The sequence below is a fragment of the Pezoporus occidentalis genome, unplaced genomic scaffold (assembly GCF_034315485.1).
Source record: "Pezoporus occidentalis ecotype Australia unplaced genomic scaffold, CSIRO_AGI_Poc_V1 ctg448, whole genome shotgun sequence".
Taxonomy (NCBI): Eukaryota; Metazoa; Chordata; class Aves; order Psittaciformes; family Psittacidae; genus Pezoporus; species Pezoporus occidentalis.
The window spans coordinates 63,876-86,324 of NW_026915778.1; the positions used below are offsets into that span (position 1 = coordinate 63,876).

The 22,449-nt window shown below is 36.3% G+C and overlaps 1 protein-coding gene across 3 annotated transcripts in view; it reads right to left on the reverse strand.

Annotated features, from left to right (window-relative positions):
- The window catches only part of CALCRL (calcitonin receptor like receptor), a 71,739-nt gene that overhangs the window by 45,962 nt on the left and 3,328 nt on the right, over positions 1–22,449 (reverse strand). The window contains exon 1 of one of the 3 annotated variants that reach the window (XM_062635059.1): positions 1,610–1,631. The exons of the other annotated variants lie outside the window; for them this stretch is intronic. The gene's annotated coding sequence lies outside the window, so the exon portion shown is untranslated. Of the gene's footprint in view, positions 1–1,609; positions 1,632–22,449 lie in introns of those variants that run through there. 3 annotated transcript variants of the gene reach the window in all.

Sequence of the window (22,449 nt, forward strand, 5' to 3'; positions counted from 1 at the left end):
TGTGCTGCATAAAATCCCCCAAAAGGCACTGATGGCTATTTGGACAACTCATGCCATGTTAAGCCAACTAGAACACATTTATGTGATGATCTTTATCAATTACCTTTGAAAATGTGTGCTTACTTTGAAAAGAATAATTTCTATTTTACATGAAGACAGTCTTTCAGTCCGAAAGTATCCAAGTAGAAATCTTTAGCACCAACTGAAATAATACGTGTGTATATGTTTTCTGAAACGCCACTTACATAAAGTTTCTTCCACCTGAAATTATAAACATAGGTCCCAATTAACTGTTTTCTAATTTTCAAATTTGTTCATCAACTGTCTCTTGCAAGTCTTAATTCTTTTCTTGAAATACCAGAGGTTAACAACTGCTGAAAACTGCACTGGTTTTCCAGGTCTAACTGGCCTTATATTTCAGTAGATATCCTATTATATTTTTATGCTGTTAATAGAAATGCAATTCTGTGCCATTGAAAAATTCTACCTGATAAGCTTATGCTGCTGAGATAGACATTAAAAGTTTGAAATACCAAAAGCAGTTAGTGGGTCATCTAACAACTTAGCTGGCATGCAATCTTTGACTGTCAAGCATGGCACTATTTCACATCCTCTGAATGAGGACTGCAAAGATGATCATTACTAGGATTTTGATATTATTGCATCATTTCATTATTGCATTGCACATTACACTCTTTTTACAATGCACTCCATCTGTTTCACACAGCTGTATAGTAACACTGCAGCAGAATGAACGTATCAATGCACATTATCAATTAAAATCCTCTACTCTTTGTGAAGCAGAGATTTTACAGACAGTGCCAGCTGCAGCCTGTAGGAAGCAGTGTGAATGTTTCCATGAATTCAGTTGAAGATCATATGCTCAGGGTGTGGCCGTGGGAAAGACTAGTGTATTTTACACACAGTCCCTAAGCTCCAATTAGCATTCCTTTAATTACAACCAGACTTTTCCATATCCTTTTGCAGTATTCCACCGTCTTACCTGAATACAAACCAGAAAAAAAAATGTAATAAAATATTACAAGTACTATAGTTACAGCAGAGGAATGAAAATCAAGCACAGCTATTATGGTTATGAATTACACATAGATGTTATTTGTATGTCATTTACACATTTAAGCATATTATCTCCCCTTCAAATGTAAAAATACTAAAATAATAGCAGAAACATGTAATGGAGAATCTCAGTTAAAGATTGTAAAATTGCAAGTAATTGAAAATTTCCACGCAAGCATGGAAAATATTAGGTGGCTTTAATATAGCTATCTATTATCTGCACAATCACATCCTGCATTTATTTTTCTGGAGAAATAAAATCCTCATAGAATTCTCATACTGATTTCACACTCCATTAAAAAAAATCCCTGGCAGAAACAAAATGCATGGAATTTGATGGGAAGCTTTGACAAGGATAACATCTACCAAAATTAAGTTAAAACAGTATTCAGTTGAGTTTGTAATTCTACAAACCAGCTCTTGCCACTGGTCTGCCAGAGTCTCGCATGCAACTGTGGTACTCATATTCACTTGCTTTGCTAACTGCCCTTAATAGCAAAGCTTAGACATCAAACTTTCAGGCATTACTTACCTCAGACTGAGGTACCAGAAGTCACTATGATAAAATAACCTTTGCATACCTTTTTTTCTTTTTCTTAATTCCTTCCCGCTCCTTTTAACTTAATAAGATGCCTTAAAAGGCTCAACCATACAATGCGCACACATTTTATTCGGAGAGGCTGGACTTGCCCCTCTCAACTGTTACCCTCTCCAAGCTGTCTTTGTGTATCCTGTTGCACAGAGCATGCAAAACTTGACATTCATCTCGCTGAGAAATTCTGCTCACAGCTGCTTGCTTGGCAGGGATCTGGTTGGGGGAGAGTGAGGGCAGGGAAGAGAGAATTTTCCAAGCGATGGGGAAAAAACAGTACAAAACTTTCATCATCAATGGCCTTGACATTGCTGGAGCCAACGGAAACAACATCACCCAACTGATTCCATGCAAGGGAACCATTCAGAAACAAACAAACAAAAAAGTCTCCTGCATTTATTTCTACCGAGGTAGCTTATGCCAAGCTTCCTTTGGTGAAATCCAGATTTGTCCTGCACTGGCTTCTTCCCGCTGTTGATGGAGCAGGATATTTGTTGAAACAAGGAAGTACTGAATGTGATATTCTCAATTAATTAGCATATATATATGCCGGAGAGAGAACTCTGTTCTATTCTGAAGCTGTAAGAACACCTATTTTCCTTTTTTTCCAAAGGAACTATCAAGTGCTTTGTTAGTGAGATACATAACTGGGCCAAGAGCAGACATAAAATTTCTTACTAATTATTAAACGGATGCAAGCCTTGCTGGCAAATGAATCCCATAACAGGTACGTATCTTACTAACCTTGCAAATAGTTTTATAGAAATAAAAACACTTGGCTATTGCTACAGGCCTACAACACTCAAAGAACAGGCAGCATGTCATCAGCTAAAATCTCCAGGTTTTCCAAAAGAAAAAAAAATATTACAGGAATAAAACTTAGTTGGTTCCACTGCCTCCCCAGCAAATACATTTCCCTTTCTCAGGAGGGTATTAGAAAACAACTGCTGCACTAGCATATTTTATAACTGCTCAGTGATGAGGATAGTCACATCTTTATTCTACGCCTTCTTCGCATGTCTCAAATCTTTACTGACTGTGAACTGGTAAGCAGCTGTTGTACATCATTCCAGAACTAGTGGTATTTTAATGATGGCATTAATTACTCTGGATATTGTATACACATTTTATAGACTAAGCAGCAAAGCACTTTTTGATTTGTCTAAGCAAAGCATAAAATAGATTACATACAGACTCTGGCCAAGAGGGACACTGACAACTTCAGCTATATTTGGTTTGTCCTATTCTGAAAGATATCATCTCCCAGATTCAAATTCAGTAGGAAGTTGAGATTTCAGTACGCATCATTTGCGACCACTAGACTAAGTGAATTTATTCCCATGTCATTGCTATCAGACAACTACTAACTTTGAGGTCATGAACAATCCTCAGGCTGTCTTGTTACACCACTTTACAAGGCTTTGGAGAAGAGAAACAATCATTTGATGAGTGTTTTTAAGGAACAGAGAACTTTAAGACTGAAGTGGCCATCACCCGGAGATCTGAACTCTTGGTTGGTCATCTCTGAGGGTCAGACATTACAAAGAGGATGACTGTTGAAAATCAGACCACCAAATTGATGTGAAATTCAGACTAATCCAAATGTGGGAGCCAAGACAGCTACTGAAACTATATAGTGCTACCAAATGTAGAATGATTACACGTATGCAGTATGAAGAAAAAAAGCTTCAGTTTTATAACTAAGAAACAAATAAAAAAAAAATAGATAAAACCTTCAATGTGTTTTTTCCTTTAAGGCCACAAAGAAGCACCAAGAAATAACATAAAGGGAAGATGAGTAAGATAATTAAAAATACTATCCAAAATAGACAGAATTTAACTGATTTGCCCATCACCATATTGCACATTGTGTCACATTCAGGGTTTAAATACCCACTCAGCAATTATCAATGGATTTGCCATCTGTTGGGATTGTCATTAAAAGGACTGCAAAAAGAAGAGAGTAAAAATACTTGAGCTAAGGAAAAGAAAATCCAGACAAATGAAAAGTCAGGAAAAGATAACTAAATATTTCTGCTAATAAATTCTTAGTCATTTATTTTCTACACCAGTCTTTCACCTGTAATTGTACTTGTCTGTAAGATAGTCTTCGAACAAAAATCTATTCTGAAGCTACAGTTTGAACATTAATGTCCGTGGTATTACTAGAGACACTTTAGATGCCAAGTTTAGAGGAACATCGCCCGCAAGAAATACCCAGTGTTAAGAGTTACTTGAGACAATCTACCTTAATATTTTTTTTGCACCTAAGAAATACAAAGTAGGCTCTTCCCCTACTGTGAAGTGAAGGTATAATTGTTACCTAAAGTGACCTCCTGCATCCAGCTCTATCCCTCTACTAATCTTGTTACCCATTCTGAGCATTTACCCTACAGATTAAATTGCATATAGTAACATTGTGGATGTCAGTTTTATCAGCTACACAACCCACCCAAATAACCAACCAAACATACCTCCACATCATGTACAAGCAATTTTCAACTGGTAACTCAAGAATACCTACTTTGTAGCAAAGTGTAATGAAGTGGTATGTTTCACTACTAACAATCACCTGCAAGATACAGGTGTTAATAAATATGACTTAAACACCCGACCTTAACAAACTAGCAATCTTTCACATTTATTTCCTGACTCCTTCATTTCTCCCATAAAGCCCTAAGAGGCATTTGAAATCTATTGCTAGACACATAATCACAAAGAAATCACAGCTGTTAATCAAGCCATCCTGACCAATGAGAATCCTGAATGCTCCTCTACAGCACCCAGACAAAACAAAAGCACCAGAAATACATTGGGTTTTAAATACTTCTTGACTTTTAAAGTGATCACCTGGTGACAGCCACCAAACTCACTGTCTTCTTTTTATTGTTTTTAATTATACAATTGTAGTGCCAGAACTAACTACAGTGAACAAGTAAACTGACCTGTTAAACATGTGCCAAACAAGAATGTTAAGAAAGGACAAGAACTGTAAGAAGATTATTACTTGAAAAAGAATGCATTCCTAAATTAAAAATATAAAAATAAAAAAATAAAAATCACACAACATAAAGCAGTATCCAGCTGATAGTAAAACAGTGTGCATAATAGGTCAGAGCTGGATATCCATGTGAATCTCCACAGGAGCTTCAAAAACTAGTATCTGATAATGATCATTAATGAGTATCAATTCTAAAAGGCTGCAAACATAATATTCAAGTGTTTATTTAGATTTTGAAGTACTCTTTCAGACTAACAGTGAACAACCCCACAGTGCTTTTAGTTGGTGAAATTCATTCATAATGGTGGCAATATAGCAAGGATTTCTCAAATCTCTGCACTCAAAACCAATAGAACTGAAAGGCTGTTAACTTCAGAAACAAATTACAGCTTTTTAAGTACCAGCACCGTTAACAATTTAACTGTTAAAAAAATATTCTGGGGACATTCACAACATGTGCTGGTGCTGTTGAAACAGACCTGCCTAGCTAATTATCCTTTCATTTTTTTTTCCATTGATCTTTTACAAGAGCAAAAGGTGAACAATACACACGAATACTGAAGAAAGTGCAAAAACAGTAGTATGCCTCTCATTTTGATTCTTCTACAAATGCTAGTAGCATAATCAGTCCCCAGTATTAATTCCATTTATATCATGGTTGCAACCTGGAATACATCCTGCATCTTCCCAGCCCTCCTCACATGCATAGATAATGAGAGAAATAAAGATCAGAGGCTAAGTTCCCTTTCCCCCACATAGTCTCCTGTCATCCTTTGAGATGCCTGAGGGTATAGAGAAGTTTTCCAAACCTGGCCCAATGTCTCTGGAGCATCCTGTACACAGGCAGCCAGACCTGCTGGGCTTCCCTGGCAGTGGCAGATGCCTGTGCACTGGGTAATCACATCCCACCCCAAACATGTAACATGACAAATTCTTCCCCTATTAACAGCTTCCCTATAAACAGTTTAGCTCAAGGATCAAGAAGAAAGGGGGGGGCACAGACAGACACATGGACCAACAAACTAATCCATACCAAAAAAAAAAAAAAAAGAAAACACCAACCACCAACCTACAAAAAAAAAAACCAAAGCAAAAACAAACAAAAAACAATACCAAAAAATTAGTGAAAACTCAAAAATGCTCAGCATGTTTGTTTTGGGTTTCCTAGCAGTTTCACAGAAGTCACTAATTAATTACATGCCCAGAGAGGAATCAAAACAACTCAAAAACAAAGGTCGTTTGAGAAGAGGGTCATACTTAAAGACTGGGCCACCTCCAAAAACTGCAAAGAAAGGGCAGTTGGCAAGTAAAATTTTCAGAGAAACACCTCAAAGAGCCAGAAGAGCACTATGAAAAGCCTGGGTGAGATCCCAAAAGAGCCAAAACATCATCGTGGCATGGTTGTCAGAATCCAGAAGACAGCTGGAAGAACTTTGCAAATGCAATTTGTGCCGTTTTCCAGCAACTGTAATCTATTACAGTCACTATGGCAGATGAGTACTGCAGGCTGTGTCTAATTTGTTCTGATTACACAGGTTTTTGGTTTGGTTCTATTTAACGTATACCCGACACATGGACAAATGAAGAAATACAGAGTTATTTTTGCAGAAAAAGGCTCCTCCCGAAGTTTAAGTGACCAAAAGATTAAAATGAGCTGGAAGTACAGAGAGGAGGTGGAAGAAAGGGTGATATCCTTTCACAACAAAGGTTAGTTTTACTTAAGTATCATTATCTGCTGAGCTAAGCTGCTCCTGTGATTGCAGCTGACATTACTGGGCTTTGCCAAACAGCCCTAAAGATGGAAGCTCTGAAGGTATAATTTTACAAAAGCAGTACACCAGTGCCCTGCTCGACTTCCAGAAAGAGAGATATCTTTGTAGACACAGTATTTGTCAAAGAAATATACGTTCAAGAAGTGCCATACTTCGCTAAAATAAGACCAGGTTGTAAATCTAGATAGTACAATTCACCATGTAAGAGCTGAAAGGACCTAACATACAAAAAAAAAAAAAAACAAAACCAGAAAGCAAGCAAACATATCCGCATTGCTGTTCTAGGACTAAATTTTGCCCAAGGTCTCTTCCATGGGCCTCAGCTGGAAATCAAAGGCCCAGGAGATTTTTCTGAAAGCAGTAAGGGATATCCTGAGTCCCAGCCAGCAGCCTAACAATACAGCTTCCAACAGCCAAAACTGTGTGAATTGTGTTATGAACACCACTCATTAGCGCACTGTGTGCTTATGGAGCCTTCAAATAACTGTATTTTAATTGTTAAAAATATTTTATTTATGAAAGATGTTATACTTTAAGTAATAGGCTTCCACTCTGTAACAATTAAACAGTGATTTCAAATTACTCTGTATGTCTCAATATATTCAGGTAGACAGCTTTGAAAGCTACACTTTCAAAGATTAGACTGCAAAAAGTCTATTCCACACATCACTTCCATATTTTTTGTACTTCACACCTTACCAGAATAATACGGGATTTTCTTTGTGATATCCTGTTCTAGGCTTCAGGGGAGGGAAAAAAAAAAAAAATTAATCCAAAACCAAACCAAAATTAAAACACTCAGCTGGTTTACATTAAGTTCTCTTTGAAAACCTATGTATCTTCTCTTTTCTACCATAAAAGAGCTCAAATGCTGTTCTCTAAGTTGTGTTCTCTCCCACACAACTGTGACACAGGTGGAGCTGATCACTGCGGGATTGGATTTGTTTCTTGGCAAAAGTTGTTATGACGTATTTGCTGCTACATCCTAACATTTGTTAGCATTCCTTGTCCTAGCTATACCTACTACATCTGATAGTGATGACTAAGGAATTACTGCAGAAAGCTATTACCTGAGCGGTGGATTTCAGAATTTTGTCCTTCAGCAGCATTAACTGCATTTATGTCCAAAGGATGCAATGTTTCAATAACTTCCAGTGTTATTTACACACTATTTCTTCTTTGTACTAAAATTGTAAAAGAAGACAGAACTGTTTAAAGGATAAAAATCTATGACTTCTAAAAGCAAGTCTTAACACTTTTCACAAAGTTTATCTCTCATGATAAATTGTGCTCTCACAGCACTGCTAAAGATCTACCAGTTGTTTAAAACTGTGAAAATCTGTTTCTTAGACTTTTTTTCTTATTTTTTTTTTTTTGTTACATAAAACAGTTAATTTGGATTGGGGTCTTTTGATTTAACTGCAGAGGCAGACTTGTTGAGACAACTACAAATGCAATTCTTCACGCACTAATCATTCTCCCTGTACTAGCTTCTGTCCTTGCAGCTTGATCAGACACTGGGAAATTGCCTGCTCAGCGTCATTTTTCCAGTATTAAGTGCTTCTGTGGCTTATCAGCTTTCTTGGCCCAGGAGAAGCCTGTGGGTAATTATAACTCTTCACAGTATCAGAATGGTTTCGGTTGAAGGGACCTTAAAGCTCATCTAGTTCCAGGCCCCTGCCCTGGCCAGGGGCACCTTCCATGCAACCAGGCTGCTCAAAGCCCTGTCCAACCTGGCCTTGAAAAATTTCTTAGTTACAGTAACTGTGATAGTATTCCTTTTACTCTTCTCCATGCTCCACTGACCCTTATGCCATCATGAGGGAAAACATTCACTGATACTTAACAACCATATTGAGGGCATCACAAATTATTAAAATGCAGAATGCTTCATGCTCACATTATTAATCCAATTCTCTACTCGTGTTGATGTAGGAAAGAGCAAGATTAAGAGTAGCTGGTACACACTGATCCTGTCCTCACTAATGATAGATACTTAAAAGGTCTTTGTACACAAGCTTCATTACCATTCTTGGAGAATTGCAGTCTTAACAAGCATACTGCCTAACTATCAAATATCTGTCACTATGATAAATACCATTAAATACCAGTAAACTGTAGAAAAAAAAAAAAATTTATGGTGCTAACTCAAGTCTGTAAACAAAATACAAGCATGCCTTCCCTTCTGTGCTTATTGTAGGAGGAGAAGGAAGTCAACACAATTAATGGCTGATAACTATAAAAATACTGTGTTACTTTATATAGCCCAGCATATAGCTTGCATAAACACTAAAGATATTTCATTCAACTGCTTTCAGTCCCTAGCAAAGTACTGCAGAAATAAATTCAGTTTAAGGTAACATATACTTCTTTTTTTTCCCCCTTTATTTCAGGTAGCACCATGTACAGGGTACATACAGAAGTCAAAAGAAAGACAGTAAAGCTCACTGGACTAGATCTGATTCAAGATAGGAAATCCTCCATTTTGAGAGTAAAGGTTCTAGTTCAAGTATACCTGTGAAACAGCATTAAGTATTCCAAAATAAATGAAGAGCTTGAGTTGTATTACAAAAATACACTATCTATCCCTGTGATATTTCAATCCCTGAAAACAAAATGTCACCGCTAATAAATCAAAACCATCTGTTTCCACAACAATAATTGGTCTTATGAGCAACCTGTTGTGAAGCCAAACTTCAAAAAATTAAGAGGTGGGGAAAATAAAAAAAAAATAAAAATGAAAAAAAAAAAATCAGGATTGGAGAGACGGTAACGGTGGCAACCAGAGCTCAATCTCGCTATGTCTAAAAGAACTTGCACTTTAGTGGAGACTTGGCATGTTCATCGCTTTTACGTTTCTTGAATTATAGCTCTAATGGTGAGGTACAAATCTGTATAAAACATGGCATGAATATCTGATATGATTATATATAGGCCGTCAGCACCTTGAAAGTGCTTGAGCCAGAAAATTTCTGGTCCTTGTGTTATAGAAGTTATCTGATAGCCACTTAAAATTTGTAAAAAGCAGGCTACTTACTCAGGTGCAGTCACCAGAAGCCAGCTCATAAATTACGAGCAAAGAAAACCAGAATTAAGTTTACCAGCAAATGCAAGCACACATCTAAACTGTGTCAAACTTGAGAACAGACTATTAGTAGCAAGTCCTCTCTGATGTGACTTATTTTGTAAGCATGTGGTTTCCACTATGCTGTTTTTATTGCAGCAGATCTGCACATTAAATGGACAGAAAAATCCTTCACAAATTTATACTAGCCTGGGTGGGAGGGTGCCAAGGCTGAAGCCCAAGTACTGGAAATTGATGAACAAATTCAGTTCTCCAAATAAGCAGCAGCATAGCTCAGTAAGCCATTTAGCCTTCTATATACTTCATGTTCTTCCAAGCACAAGCAAGTTTCTCCAGAGTAATGTACTTTCTAACAGAGTACACAGAGGCACAATAATTTATCTAATAAGTTATCTGATAAATTATCTAATTTCAGAAATAAATTAATTTTTCCTGAATTGAAAGCGATACAAACACGACAGCACGGGTCTGCTGAATGCAAAACCCACTAACAGTCCTCCAAGAGCTGGATTTCCCCCTCCTTTTGCAGAGTGAGTATTTTTTCACTGGTCTCTCATCTAATAGAGAAATCTTATCAACACTATTCCTATATGCAAATATTTCCTCAGAGCAGCTGCAACAGTATATAAATGCTAGAGAAATACTTTTTCCTCAGGAAAATACATAAAACTAAATAATGATGAATTCTAAAACAGCACACAAATACATTCTGTAGTCACAAATTGTGCTGACCAATGATTTCTTCCTCATATTCAGCACACAGATAAAGTTTTTCCTCCTAAAAGGCAAATTAATTTAAACTTACACGATCATCAAACTGTATTTTAAGAGAATACTGATGCTAATATTATAAATAAAACTTAAACCACACCTATCTTCCTGGTTTACCTATTTTAGAATCTAGGAACCACAAACAAGAGTCACCACAATATGTGGTGGCATAATATGTATTTGTCCATATGGCCAATCTATGTCAAGTGTGTTTTTCTGTGAATTATTATGTTTACTGATTTGTACCAGTGAAAGATGAGAAATATTTCCAGTGAGCTCTATCCTACTTCCCCAAGATAAAAAAAAAACAAACAAACAACAAAAACCCACAAGAAACAGCACCAGCTGCTTGGCAAGACTCTACTAGAATGATAACATGGTCTCTGAGCACTCTTGTTCAAGCAACGGAATTAACTACTGATGAATGCTAACACAGCAATAGCACTGACAACTGTATCATCTATACTGTCTAGCAAACAAGCTGTTTGCTCATGGTGGCCACTTCTTTAATACAGTACTTTTCCAGAATTATTTTTGCACAAGTTGTACTTCTAGAGTAGTATTAAGAAGCAGTTGACTGTCTAAAACTATGAAACATTTACAACTGGCAAAGATTTGTTAGTAAGGAGAATTTGATACAGCAGTAGCATGAAAACTTATTGTTAGATCTACCTGAAACTAAGCACAGAAAAAAAAATTTCTTAAATAATATCCACCCAATAACAGGTTCATCTCCTGATGAGTGATACAGTCATAATTAGAAAATAAGTATGTACAGGTTCTATAGTTCATTCTGCAAAATTCTCATCATTCTGTACTTAAAGAGACTGTTAAAAATGGCAGTTACATCTAAAAGAATGGAGAATGATCAATCTGAATAAAAAAACACCGACAAAGGAAAAGTAAAAAGGAAGTTCTTACAAAGCTGAGAAGACAAGAGTGAAAAAACAGAAGAGAGATTAAAATTCTGTAAAAATCATTATATAAAAAGTGACAAGAACTGGAATGAAAAAAAAAAAAAAGAACAAAAGAAAAAGAAAATCCAAGCCCCAAACAAACAGCAACAAAAAGAACCAAACCAATCAAATCAAAACAAAAACACACCACCAAATAAACTCAACCAAAAGCTCTGCTGTCACTCTGTGATTGTGTAAGTATCTACACTTTTTTGGGGTAAGGTTCTACATTAGTTGGTCTGGAAATCCGGACAGGAATCTCACGAGAACATGCTTTCTGATGACATTTTAGATACTCCCAGGTTATAAGCCTGTCAGAAATAATGCAAGAGCAGGCTTTTTTCTATAGTATTTTGGTACTTTGATTCTAATTCCAGCACAAGAGTAGGAACTGCAGAAGCATTTGAACTTTACAGAGTGATCAGCAATAACTCTCTCCCCGTTCCTTATCCATGCACAGTACAGTACAGCCTGAATTTTGGGGAATACAAGAGGACTTTAAAAAAGTGTTAGTTGTTGCTATTTAAAACAAACACCTTACAGGAGTCAAAGCATTCTGCAGTTTGTTACCGAATGGTTTTTCTAATAAAGATCATGTATCTTTCTTGAGCACTGTGTTGTGACTTCACACACAGGATTCCTGCAGCTTACAGATATGGCTGATAAATAAAACAGGATGCTACAAAGGCTCCTTCCTTACACAAACAAGGAAAATGGTGAATTCACTGAAAGACTGTGAAAAGGGACCTTCTATCACTAACGATAACATGCCAACTACATTTTGGAAGTAAAATAAAAGACTGATTTTAGTTTAGCTTTCCCTTAAAACTAGATACAAAAATAGAGGTAGTGACATTCCTGCAAATGATCACATAACTAGAATATTCACATGTAAATCTTGCACTTCTTTGAAAGACATGCAACTTAAAAACAGGTCTTCTGATAAACATACCCTCATGCTATCAGGATAAAGTAAGCTGAAAAGTCTACTGGGAGAAGAAGATTTCTGGGCGAGTCACCTTTTTACATTATTCATGTGGTGTTTTGTGAGGAACACATTAACTATTACGCTTAGTCAACGTGACAGAAATATTGCCAATCTGCTTTATTTTTACATTAAGCAGTACACACTCCCCTTCCTATACAAAGCCATATATTGATATTCTTTATTAAATGGATACAAATAACATTAAGCATGGTAAATAATTAGTGAGCACCCTCTTTGTCACACCTTTCAAAAGTAGTAGTAACGTGGACACAGTGGACAAAAGATGTTTTCTCCAACACATACCTTCTTTCCAATATTTTCTTGCTGAACACTAGGGTTTTTTCCCCTGTCCATTTGTAATCACCTTTAAATCACTGCTGGTTTTGCAAACTCATGGCCTTGTTTTTGTTCCGATTATCATCCATATAGTTTCACTAAGTATGCGGAACTGCAACTGCATAGAGTATACTACTTGTGACTTCAAGGATTTTGTAGGATTGAAAACTCAAATGCAAAATGGAGTCAGAGCTAAAGAAAAATAGCTGGTACTTAACACTTCCAATAAGCCATTTTTCAAACTGGATAAGAGTGGTACAGTTTTAAAAACCTTTTGACAAGTAGCATTATCTTAAATTTCATCTGCTTCATGTCAGTTAATACGTTTCTTATTCTGCAAGAAACAGACTCTCACATGTATATTCCTGTTGTGTCCCTGAGACATGCTGTAGGATATTCAGCTGTCAGACTTCTGCCTCACAGTTCTGCTAACATCGAAACTGACCTATAGTACCCTTGGTTTTCCATTTGGTAGATTACACAAGTATATCCCAGTATTGAAAATTATGTTTATTCCAAGAACACACACACAAAAAAAAACCCACCATTTTTACATCTAAGAAAATGATGTGATTAAAGACTGAGAGATTTTCATACAATGCTGAAAACATACGCAGTTTCCAGCAGCATCCCAACTCCCTGTGGACTGCATTCAAGTCTATTCTACTAACCACTGAATCCCCATCCCAACTTTGACTGATTCCTCTTGCATGAACTCCTTATTTCACACTAGCTGGAAATCTTAAATGTTTTCAGCTGTGCCCATCAGTGGGTGTCCTTCAGCTAGAGAATTGTTAATATAATCAGACATCACAGAAACACTCCAAGTTGCTTCAAAAGCCCACTAGATGCTGTTTTTTATCTTCACCATTTACATCAAACTGACCCTTTGGATTCCAAGTGTTGGAAATTATGGAAAAAAAAAATATAAATTACCCTGTATGTCAAAAAGCAGCACTGTGAATAAGCTGTTTTCTTTTCCAACTTCAAAAGCAAAATGTTTTTCTTTTAAGTGATCTACCTAGACTTTCAGATTCAACAGCCCATCCTAAGCCACTGTGATTTCATTTTGCTAAGTATGCCAGAGCTAATTTGCAGTTTGATAGTGAAAAATTTCCTGGCCCTTTTACTCATTATCAATAATGATAAATAAATACTGAATACATATAAAATACATAAATTTATTCTAAATACTGAATGTATTTCATCAAATTGAGCTTTGTTAGAAAATGGGCAGTTAGTAGCCCTACAACACTTATTAACAATAGGGTGCTAACAAATGAAACAAGGTGGTAAATGTGAAGCTTGTTTATAACAAGACTGCACAAGAAAATATACTGTAATGACCCGTCTTGAACATCCTGTAATAGCCCATTGTTCCTCTCTATTACTCTCATTCAGCATTTTTTTTAATAGCGGATGCATGGCAGCAAAGGAACCAATGTGATGTGGGACCGCACGTGCACAAATCATGCCACATAACAGAAGTGACAGAAAGACCCTGCCACACTGAGAGAAGTTTTGAGCGGTCTGTTAACTGGATGTGAAGCCTTACAAAACAACCTCACATCTTTGCATAACTTGAAGAAGAGAGAAATATTTACCCATAAATGTCTGAAGGATTTGTAAACCCAGAAAAACAGAAGAACCATTTTATCTATGAAGGACAACAAATGACATGAAGAATGGGAATGAAAAGGAAAATCAAAGGCTTCATTTCTGAGAGATTATTGAGTCTTATAATCATATTTAAAGTTACCACAGTAGCAGAAATAGGAAGAACCTTTCCCTTTATAGGTGAAGAGAAGGTGTAGTAATAAGCATCTTCATGCGTGACAACTGAATGTTTCACCTTCACTCATGTGAGAAACAATAAGCTAACTGACCACCACAGCTACTGGCATTTTAACTAGATTATGTATTGAAACCTGGCATCTGCTTATTCAAATACTAAATAGACACTATTGTGAATTCATGTCATACACACAACTCTGCGTACAAATTTCCCACCATTTAAAGGAATCTTTCAGATTATCCAAGTGGCTATGTATGTTAAGAAATGGCTTTTGACTGGCCACAGGACACCTGACTCAGCTTTGGCTCTGCAATTAGGAGGTCATGATAAAGGCAACATCATTCTATTTCATGATTTGTTCACAGTACACTTTCCTATGGGAACTACATTTTGAGGTTCAGATTTATTTTCTTTGTGCATTTCTCATTCCTTCCATCATTATATCTCCCCTGCTACCAGACTTCATAGTTTTATTGTTACTTGGTGCTCAACAAAGAAGGAGTTGGACAACCATTCTGTGTAAAAGTTGTAAATGTTTAAAAATATAACAGCTTGGAAATGTAAGAAACACAAGGGCTGAAGGAATTTTAAAAATAAAATAAAACAAACCTCTGGCATAAGACATCCCAAATTCCTGTGTGGCATAATGCTTTTTTTCAAACACTCTGGCTTGGCAAATGCGCATTCCCTGAAGAAGCTGAGGTATTACAGATAACTGTCTATCATGCCAGTCTGTCTTCAGTGGACAAAATGTATTTCAACAGTGTCTTTCCCCCTTTCCTAACCTGATTTTGAAAGCTTACTGCAATTAGACCCTAAAGTCTGCTTTGAATCTGGGTTCTTAGGTGCTGACTTCACCCTAACTGTATGCAATTCACCTTAAGGATGGCAGTATACACTGACATACTCTGGTGCTCCAGTGCCCCTGCAAGTATTTTGCCATCCTTTCAACAAACCTTGAATTACTGCCATGTCCTTCACTGGGCTGTAACATGACTCTAGGAAAAGCTTAGCTTGTCAGCAGGCTATTTGATCTCTGTAGCTCTAAATAAAAAGTGTCCAGTTAAATTGCATTCACTGAATTCTAGCTTTGGATTGCATGCATAGTTTTTAGAAGAGGGATCTTCACTAGAGAAAAAACTCTACAATCCCTTCTGAGATAACTGGGGAAGAAGAAAACAAGACCTAGGCCCAGAAGCTATCTCAGTGGTTCAGTCTAAAAGGTTAAAAACATCTGAATGATGTTTTTCCACCTAGTTTCCTAGGAACTCTGCAAATGCTGAGATAGCACATACAGCATGTGGGGTGGGGAGAAAAAAGGCTCCTGTAAGACCGTGCTGTGACTTCCACAATCAATCTAAGAATAACACTGCTTAAATCATCCCCTTTAGCAAGAAATGAAGCATTTACAGAAAAAAAAAAACAACCAGAAATTTAAATTAATATAAATGAATATCCAATGAGTATACTCCAGACAGAATTGTTTGATCTTCCATTTATAACCATTACTCTTGTTTTACATAAAACCTACACTGTAGTAGCAAATAAATTTGCTATTTCTACTTTGCTCACTGGTGTTAATGTTAATTACACTTATGACAGGCAGACAATTATAGACGGGATATAATCTTTCTGATCTCCCTTAGTGAAAACTGATGGAGTACAAGATTCCCCAGCACTGTGAGGCGAGGAGAACACTGGAATAGCAGTGCTTAACTTGGTGGGAGTTTTTATTCTCATTTCTGTATTGGTTTCCAAAGTTATTCTTCTCTAGGACTATAATTTTCCCTTTTTGTCTTCAGCAAAAAGGTTTTTATTTCATGATGTACATACATGATTAACAGATTAGAAACATTTCCCTCCCACCCCCCCAATCTCTTTTTACTCAATGCTTCTGAAACAGGGAGGGGGGAGGGAAGGAAAAAAGGAAAACCAAAAACCCAAACAGCACCAAAAAAAAAAAAAAAAACAACAAAACCAAAACCACCAAAAAAACACCAACAAACCAACACAAATCCCATACTACACTGGCATGCACATAACCACAAGAAGGGCTACAATTTCGTTCATTGTTCAGGTGCCTACTTAGTGTTAAGCATTTTAGCTTTTTCCAGTTGCTGCTAGTTACATAGGAAAAAAAAGCACAATCCTGGTGGCCTTCAATGTATTATGATATAATAAACAACATATTTAATAAAAAAATGAAGAATGCAGAATGGTGGCCATGGAAAGAATATCTGAGTGGCACTCAGGAAAGGACCTTTATTTGGCTTTCCTGAACTTGTTTAAACTAACTTTTTCCTGACTAAATGCTAGATCAATTTAAGAAAGTTTACCAGTCATGATACTCTGCTCACAGTACACACATCTGTTGTTCCTCTTCATGGAAGATGACTAGGAGCAATATAAATTATAGTCATTTATGGAAAGGGTTCTCAGTCCCACCTCCTCCTTCCAAGAAACTAGACATGTGAAGACATTTCTCTTTGAGAGGAAGGATAAGGCAGAGGTTAATTTCATCTGCATAAGCCAGTGTAGGATAAGCTTTTGGAAATATTGTCAAGCCACATTCTTAATGCCTGGCAAAGTGACTCATTCAGAGTCATCACAGGAAAGGAAGTTGAACAGAATCAAAAATGGAACAGGATGGGGGCTTAAACAGGAGAAAGAAGTGAGAGAAAGGAAATGTGATTATTCAAAGTGGCTTGAGGTTTCAAGGTCTGTGACTGGATGATTTTTAATATATATGTAAAATATCTAAACACATGTAAAAAATATATGTATACACATTTATGCAGGTATAAAAATGCACGTATACATGCATGTATTTATAAAAATCAACATGTTTCTATTGGAAAACAGACTTGTATTTGAGGATGGCCTTCCAAATCTGCCTGCTGAGGTATTTTGTTTTAGTACAAGGCGGCATTAACACGGTATGGGAAACAAACAAGAATCCCCTCTGGAAACCCACAAGTTTTTTACAGTCATGCTCCAATTCCACACAACATAGAATCCACAGAATATGGAGTTATATACTCATGCAAAACTCCACCACAACACAACAAACACATTCCCTAAAGAAACACTCTGCACAGTAAGACTTTTTTCCTTCCACCCGTCCTCCCCAAAAAACCCACAGCACTGACTTTCTTCTCCTAGCAACTCAGTGAAACATGAAAACGTTTCTCTTCTCCAAATATTTTTACTGTGAAACTTTGGATAATTAGTCTTGTATCATGTCAATTTTAGCTAATTCAAACAGAGAACAGTATGTAGACTGTTTGAGTAAATATGTTCAGTTGCAGAAGCTTAGTGTACATCACCTCCTTGGATTCATCGTAACTGAAAACATATTATCTGTGTAAACAGAATTTCCACTGACAAAAATAATAATTCTGGTTCCCGCAGAAAGTGATAAAAGTAATTTTTAATATAATACAGGCAATATTCAACTGATTTCCAGCTCTTTATGTTTCAGAATTGACACCCGTGAGTAAAATTTAGCACTGTACAGTCCAATAACTTCTGTGTCATTTTTCATGTTCAAAGGGAAATGCAGGTTGATGAACACTACCCGTTAAATCACATCATCAGAAAAAGAAACTTGAAAAAGGCTTGCATGGTCAAAAACTCATCCTGGAAAGATGTATTAGAACAAGACTTCTAAATTCTACATCTCACCTCCCAAACAAATTTATCACCGTTTGCAAAATGCTCCTTATTTAATCCACAGAGTGATTTCACTAACAGAAACAAAAGGGCAGATATCCTCATTCTACAGAACATTTCAGGATAATCATTGCAAAAATGCACCCTTTTAGTAATAAAGGGTTGCAGAATATCCTACTTTTTTGCTTCATTTAGGGCAGTAAGTAAATACATACATGCAAACACAGAGGAAAGTAGGATGATGACTAAAGGTTTTACTCACTTCCGAAACATGTATTTTAAAGTTTCTATCTAGGAAGGATTGCAGAGCACAACACTGGCAGACAAACAATACCCATTCTGATAATATTACTATAAATACATTTTTACAGCCTAAAAGAATTAGTTTTGATATACTGCGTTCTCAGTACATCTTCTGCTTTAATAAAACTCTACCGGTATTGCCACTACTAAAATAATAAAAAAATTATTAACTTTAATTTCCAAGATTTTACCACTGAAGTGGGTGAGAAAACAAAGGGGAAAATCTCAATGGTAATACAAAGAGTGACACTGTATGCACATACAAGCATTAAGGCTGGGCAGTTTTAAAGCACTGAATTATCAAAGAATATGTGGAAAACATACAGTTTTTATGAACTAAGAAGATATTCTGTCTAAACACAGCTAACTATATGACACTATATGATGTAGCTGCTTTGAATAATTAAATAAGCCCCCACTCATCACTGTGTTTTGCCCCATGCCCTTGGTATTAAATGAAAAGTCAGACTGGGACAGGCTTCATTAAACAAAAGTCTGTCGCTAATTTTGTTTGGGATATTTTTAAATAAGGCCTCCATGATCCAGGCATATATTCAGAAATAAAACAATATTTTATTTTCTAAAATTCAATTAGTATCTTAGTAGTCAGCTACAGCTTAATAGTGGCCAAAACTGTAACAAAAGCCTTGGGTGGTATATATGCCATATTAAGAGGCAACAGCTTCAGAGGCACATGCAAATCTACACCAGCTGAAAATCTGTTTTCTTTTCTTAAAATGAGTACATTGCTTCTCTCATGGAAAGTCTTTTTTTAATGCATTACATTCAGTTAAGCACATTTCAAATTCATCTTTCTGAGGAAAAGAAACTCTAAATAAATCACTTCTGTTCTTTTGGACAGTGTATACTGCAACAATGACTGAAAGTGCACAGAACTAGGGCAGGAAAAAAATGACTGCTGGGAAATGTAAACAGGATAAACAAGCTTAGGAGACTACGGCAGATATGCATGAAAGATAACTGGAAAACAAAACTCTGAAAATGCAGTTCAGTTTTGCCCAGACTCTCAAATAGGGCAAAAAGAATAAGTATTACTAAAAACATAAGCTATAATGGAAACAAATTCAATAAGATCTGATACTGTACTGCACTGGCTGTGTAACTGTCCATTAAGATAACAAGTAAGTAAAAGGCTAATTTTTGCTGCCCTTTGTGCAAGTGTATTATACTGAAAACATCAGAATTGCCAGCGTGAGTGCAAGAAGAAAAAAAAAAAAATGGTTATGAAAACCCATGGAAATCTTTCTCCTTTTTCTTTTTAATATTAAAAGGAAACTACATTCAAGTGCATTCAATTTAAAATATTAACACTCATGACTCACAGTTCTCTAAACAAAGGATGAGGTTTAGGACTAATTTACTTTGAAAGTCTTTTTAAAAATGTGTATCACTTTAGTTGGTATGTTAGGAATAATAAAAATCAGTACTGTATAGACCTCCATATATTGCACATACGTACACAGAAATAAGATATTACATTACATGTCTAAAACACAAACACAAACTTTCAGATTTCATACATACACAAACACAGTTTCAGATTTCTTTTATTGCTTGAAGTTACTTGTCAACCCACATCAGTGTTAGCAATAGAAGTATTCACTCCTTCCTTGACACAGTAGTATCAAGAATATAGTTAATTCCACAGCTCTGACAATTTGCTACACCAAAGACTTACAATATTTCCCAGTAACAAAACAGTTATGTGAGCCACTAAGACTGTTTTCAACAACTGTAAAGCTAAACAAAGGAAACCACCACATACGAAACCCATGACTACATGAGCTTTATAACAGAGATGACCATAACACTGAGTTAATGCCAATATTGTATACACACCCTATAGGAATGATAGCTAATCAGAAACACAGAAGGAATTTTGCTAGCAGATCAAGAACACTATAAACACATTGGGAACAGATGGGATCAACTTCTTAAAAAGAAGTTCTGTTTTGTTTTCCTAACTGTAGTCTTGTATTTCTCATTGGAGAAATTCTTTCAATTACTTCCATAAATAGCTTCTATTCAGTATTCACTATATACACTTTCGTATGTATATAGTGAATATATATGTATTCACATATATATGTGAATATATATATGTATTGACTACATACATACTTTTGAAACATCACTGTGTAGATACTTTTATTAAAAACACATTGATAGCAATAGTATTTTCCAAATGGTTGTGGACTGTTTTTTATACATATGATTTTGTGAACTCTTGGGCCCAATCCTACATAGCAAGCTATGTACACGCAAGAATGCCATCTGAAGCAGCTGATTAACTTGCTTGCACAGAACACAGAATTAAGTTAGAGGTATACTGGTGGTGAAGGAAATGCATGTGTGCTTTCCTCCCTCAGCTCTCTTTGTTCTTAATTTTTCCCTAGTCTAAACCTAGACTGCAATACTCAGACAGCCCACAGAACAACACTGCGTTCCCAGAGTAAGCCCCTTTATTTGGTCAGGTAAGACATTAGTCACCCAGAATGAGACATGCAGATTTGTGTTTTTCAACCTAAGCATTCAAAAATTGCACAAGTTATCAAAAAAACAGCTGTCAATAAACTGCAGGATGCAAGCAACTGGGTAGGTGATGTATGCATAATTCCTTCAACAAAAAAATATATACATTTAGGAATATCTGGCCCTTTTGACAGTGGAAAAAATCCCACTGGTTCTCAGTGGGCCAGGATTTCAACAGTTGTATTGTACCAGAAAGAGCCTATTCAAAGGGACAAATACTACATTTCTTGATGCAGAGCAAAACTCCAGCTGATCAGGAATTCAGAGCACAGTAACTTTTGATGTTGACAGGACACACATCATGTAACTCCTGAACTTGCAATGCACACTGTGTATTCAGGTACTCAGTGCTGCCTGCTAAAAAGTTCAATCACACTGTTCTACATTGCTATCCTGCCACTGTTTTTGCTTAATCTGCAAATAATGTAGATTCTGGCATCAAACCTGCAAACACACGTATGGCCTGACACTTTACGTGGGCAGTCCCAAACTAGTTACTTGAGAAGAACATAAGTATCTAAATCATTTTGCTGCAATACTTCTGAAGACAGTGGCTCCTATTGCACTGATCATTAAAACAACATGAATGCGTTCTCTCCCAAGTGTCATCTTTTTGATTTAATATCACCATGTACCTTTTGTGCTGAAGACTTTCAGTCGTATAAAGACTTTGGGATTGCCCTACATGCAGTGAAGTCAATGAGAGTTTAAGTAGACTACAAAGGTTCATACTATGAAAATACAAACTATTTTTAATTGAGAATTTCAGACAGCATCGCAGCATGGGGACTTTTAAAGAAAGACATGGATTCAGATCTGGTCTTACTCATATTTATGCAGATCTAGTGTGTCTCCTTCCAATCCACTGAAAGGACCTCAGATTCAAAGCACAACAATCAGGCTTTTAGCACATCCCTGATCCAAACAGGTTTAAACTGCTAAATGCATTATTACTGCAAATTAATATCAAGATCTCCAATATGACAAGAAAAACCTGCACTGGCACAACTGTAAGAGCAGCAAAATCTGACACTAAGTATCTGACATAAATTTACTAAGGCAGAGAACAAAAAACTCAGCTATTTTTATTATTATTCCAATCTCAGACCCTGTAAGTTATATGGATGACTAAACAAACCATTGTAGAGCAGATTCAAGTGTAATTTATAGCCTGTATTATTTCTAAACTATCCTTCAGAAAGAAGATTTCTCTTCCTGATTCTACAGATCCATTGCTTACATGCACACAAGCAAATGGCTAGAAGTAGTAATCTCAGTAATGCAACTGTATGTGTAAAACCAGAAGATATCACATTGGTTTTGGAAAGCTGAGGAAGTGGCAAGACTCTCAACTGACACTGGAAGGCACGGAATCACACACCACTGTTCAATAGTTTCTCAGGGAAACAAAATAGTGGGCAATTACATTTCAATAAATAACTTCAGTGTTTATCCCAAAGAACTCTTAACAGTAACACCCCAGCATGTGTACAAGCTTCAAACTCAAAACTTTTTCTCTAGCAAACAAAGTCCAAACGTAACAGAAGC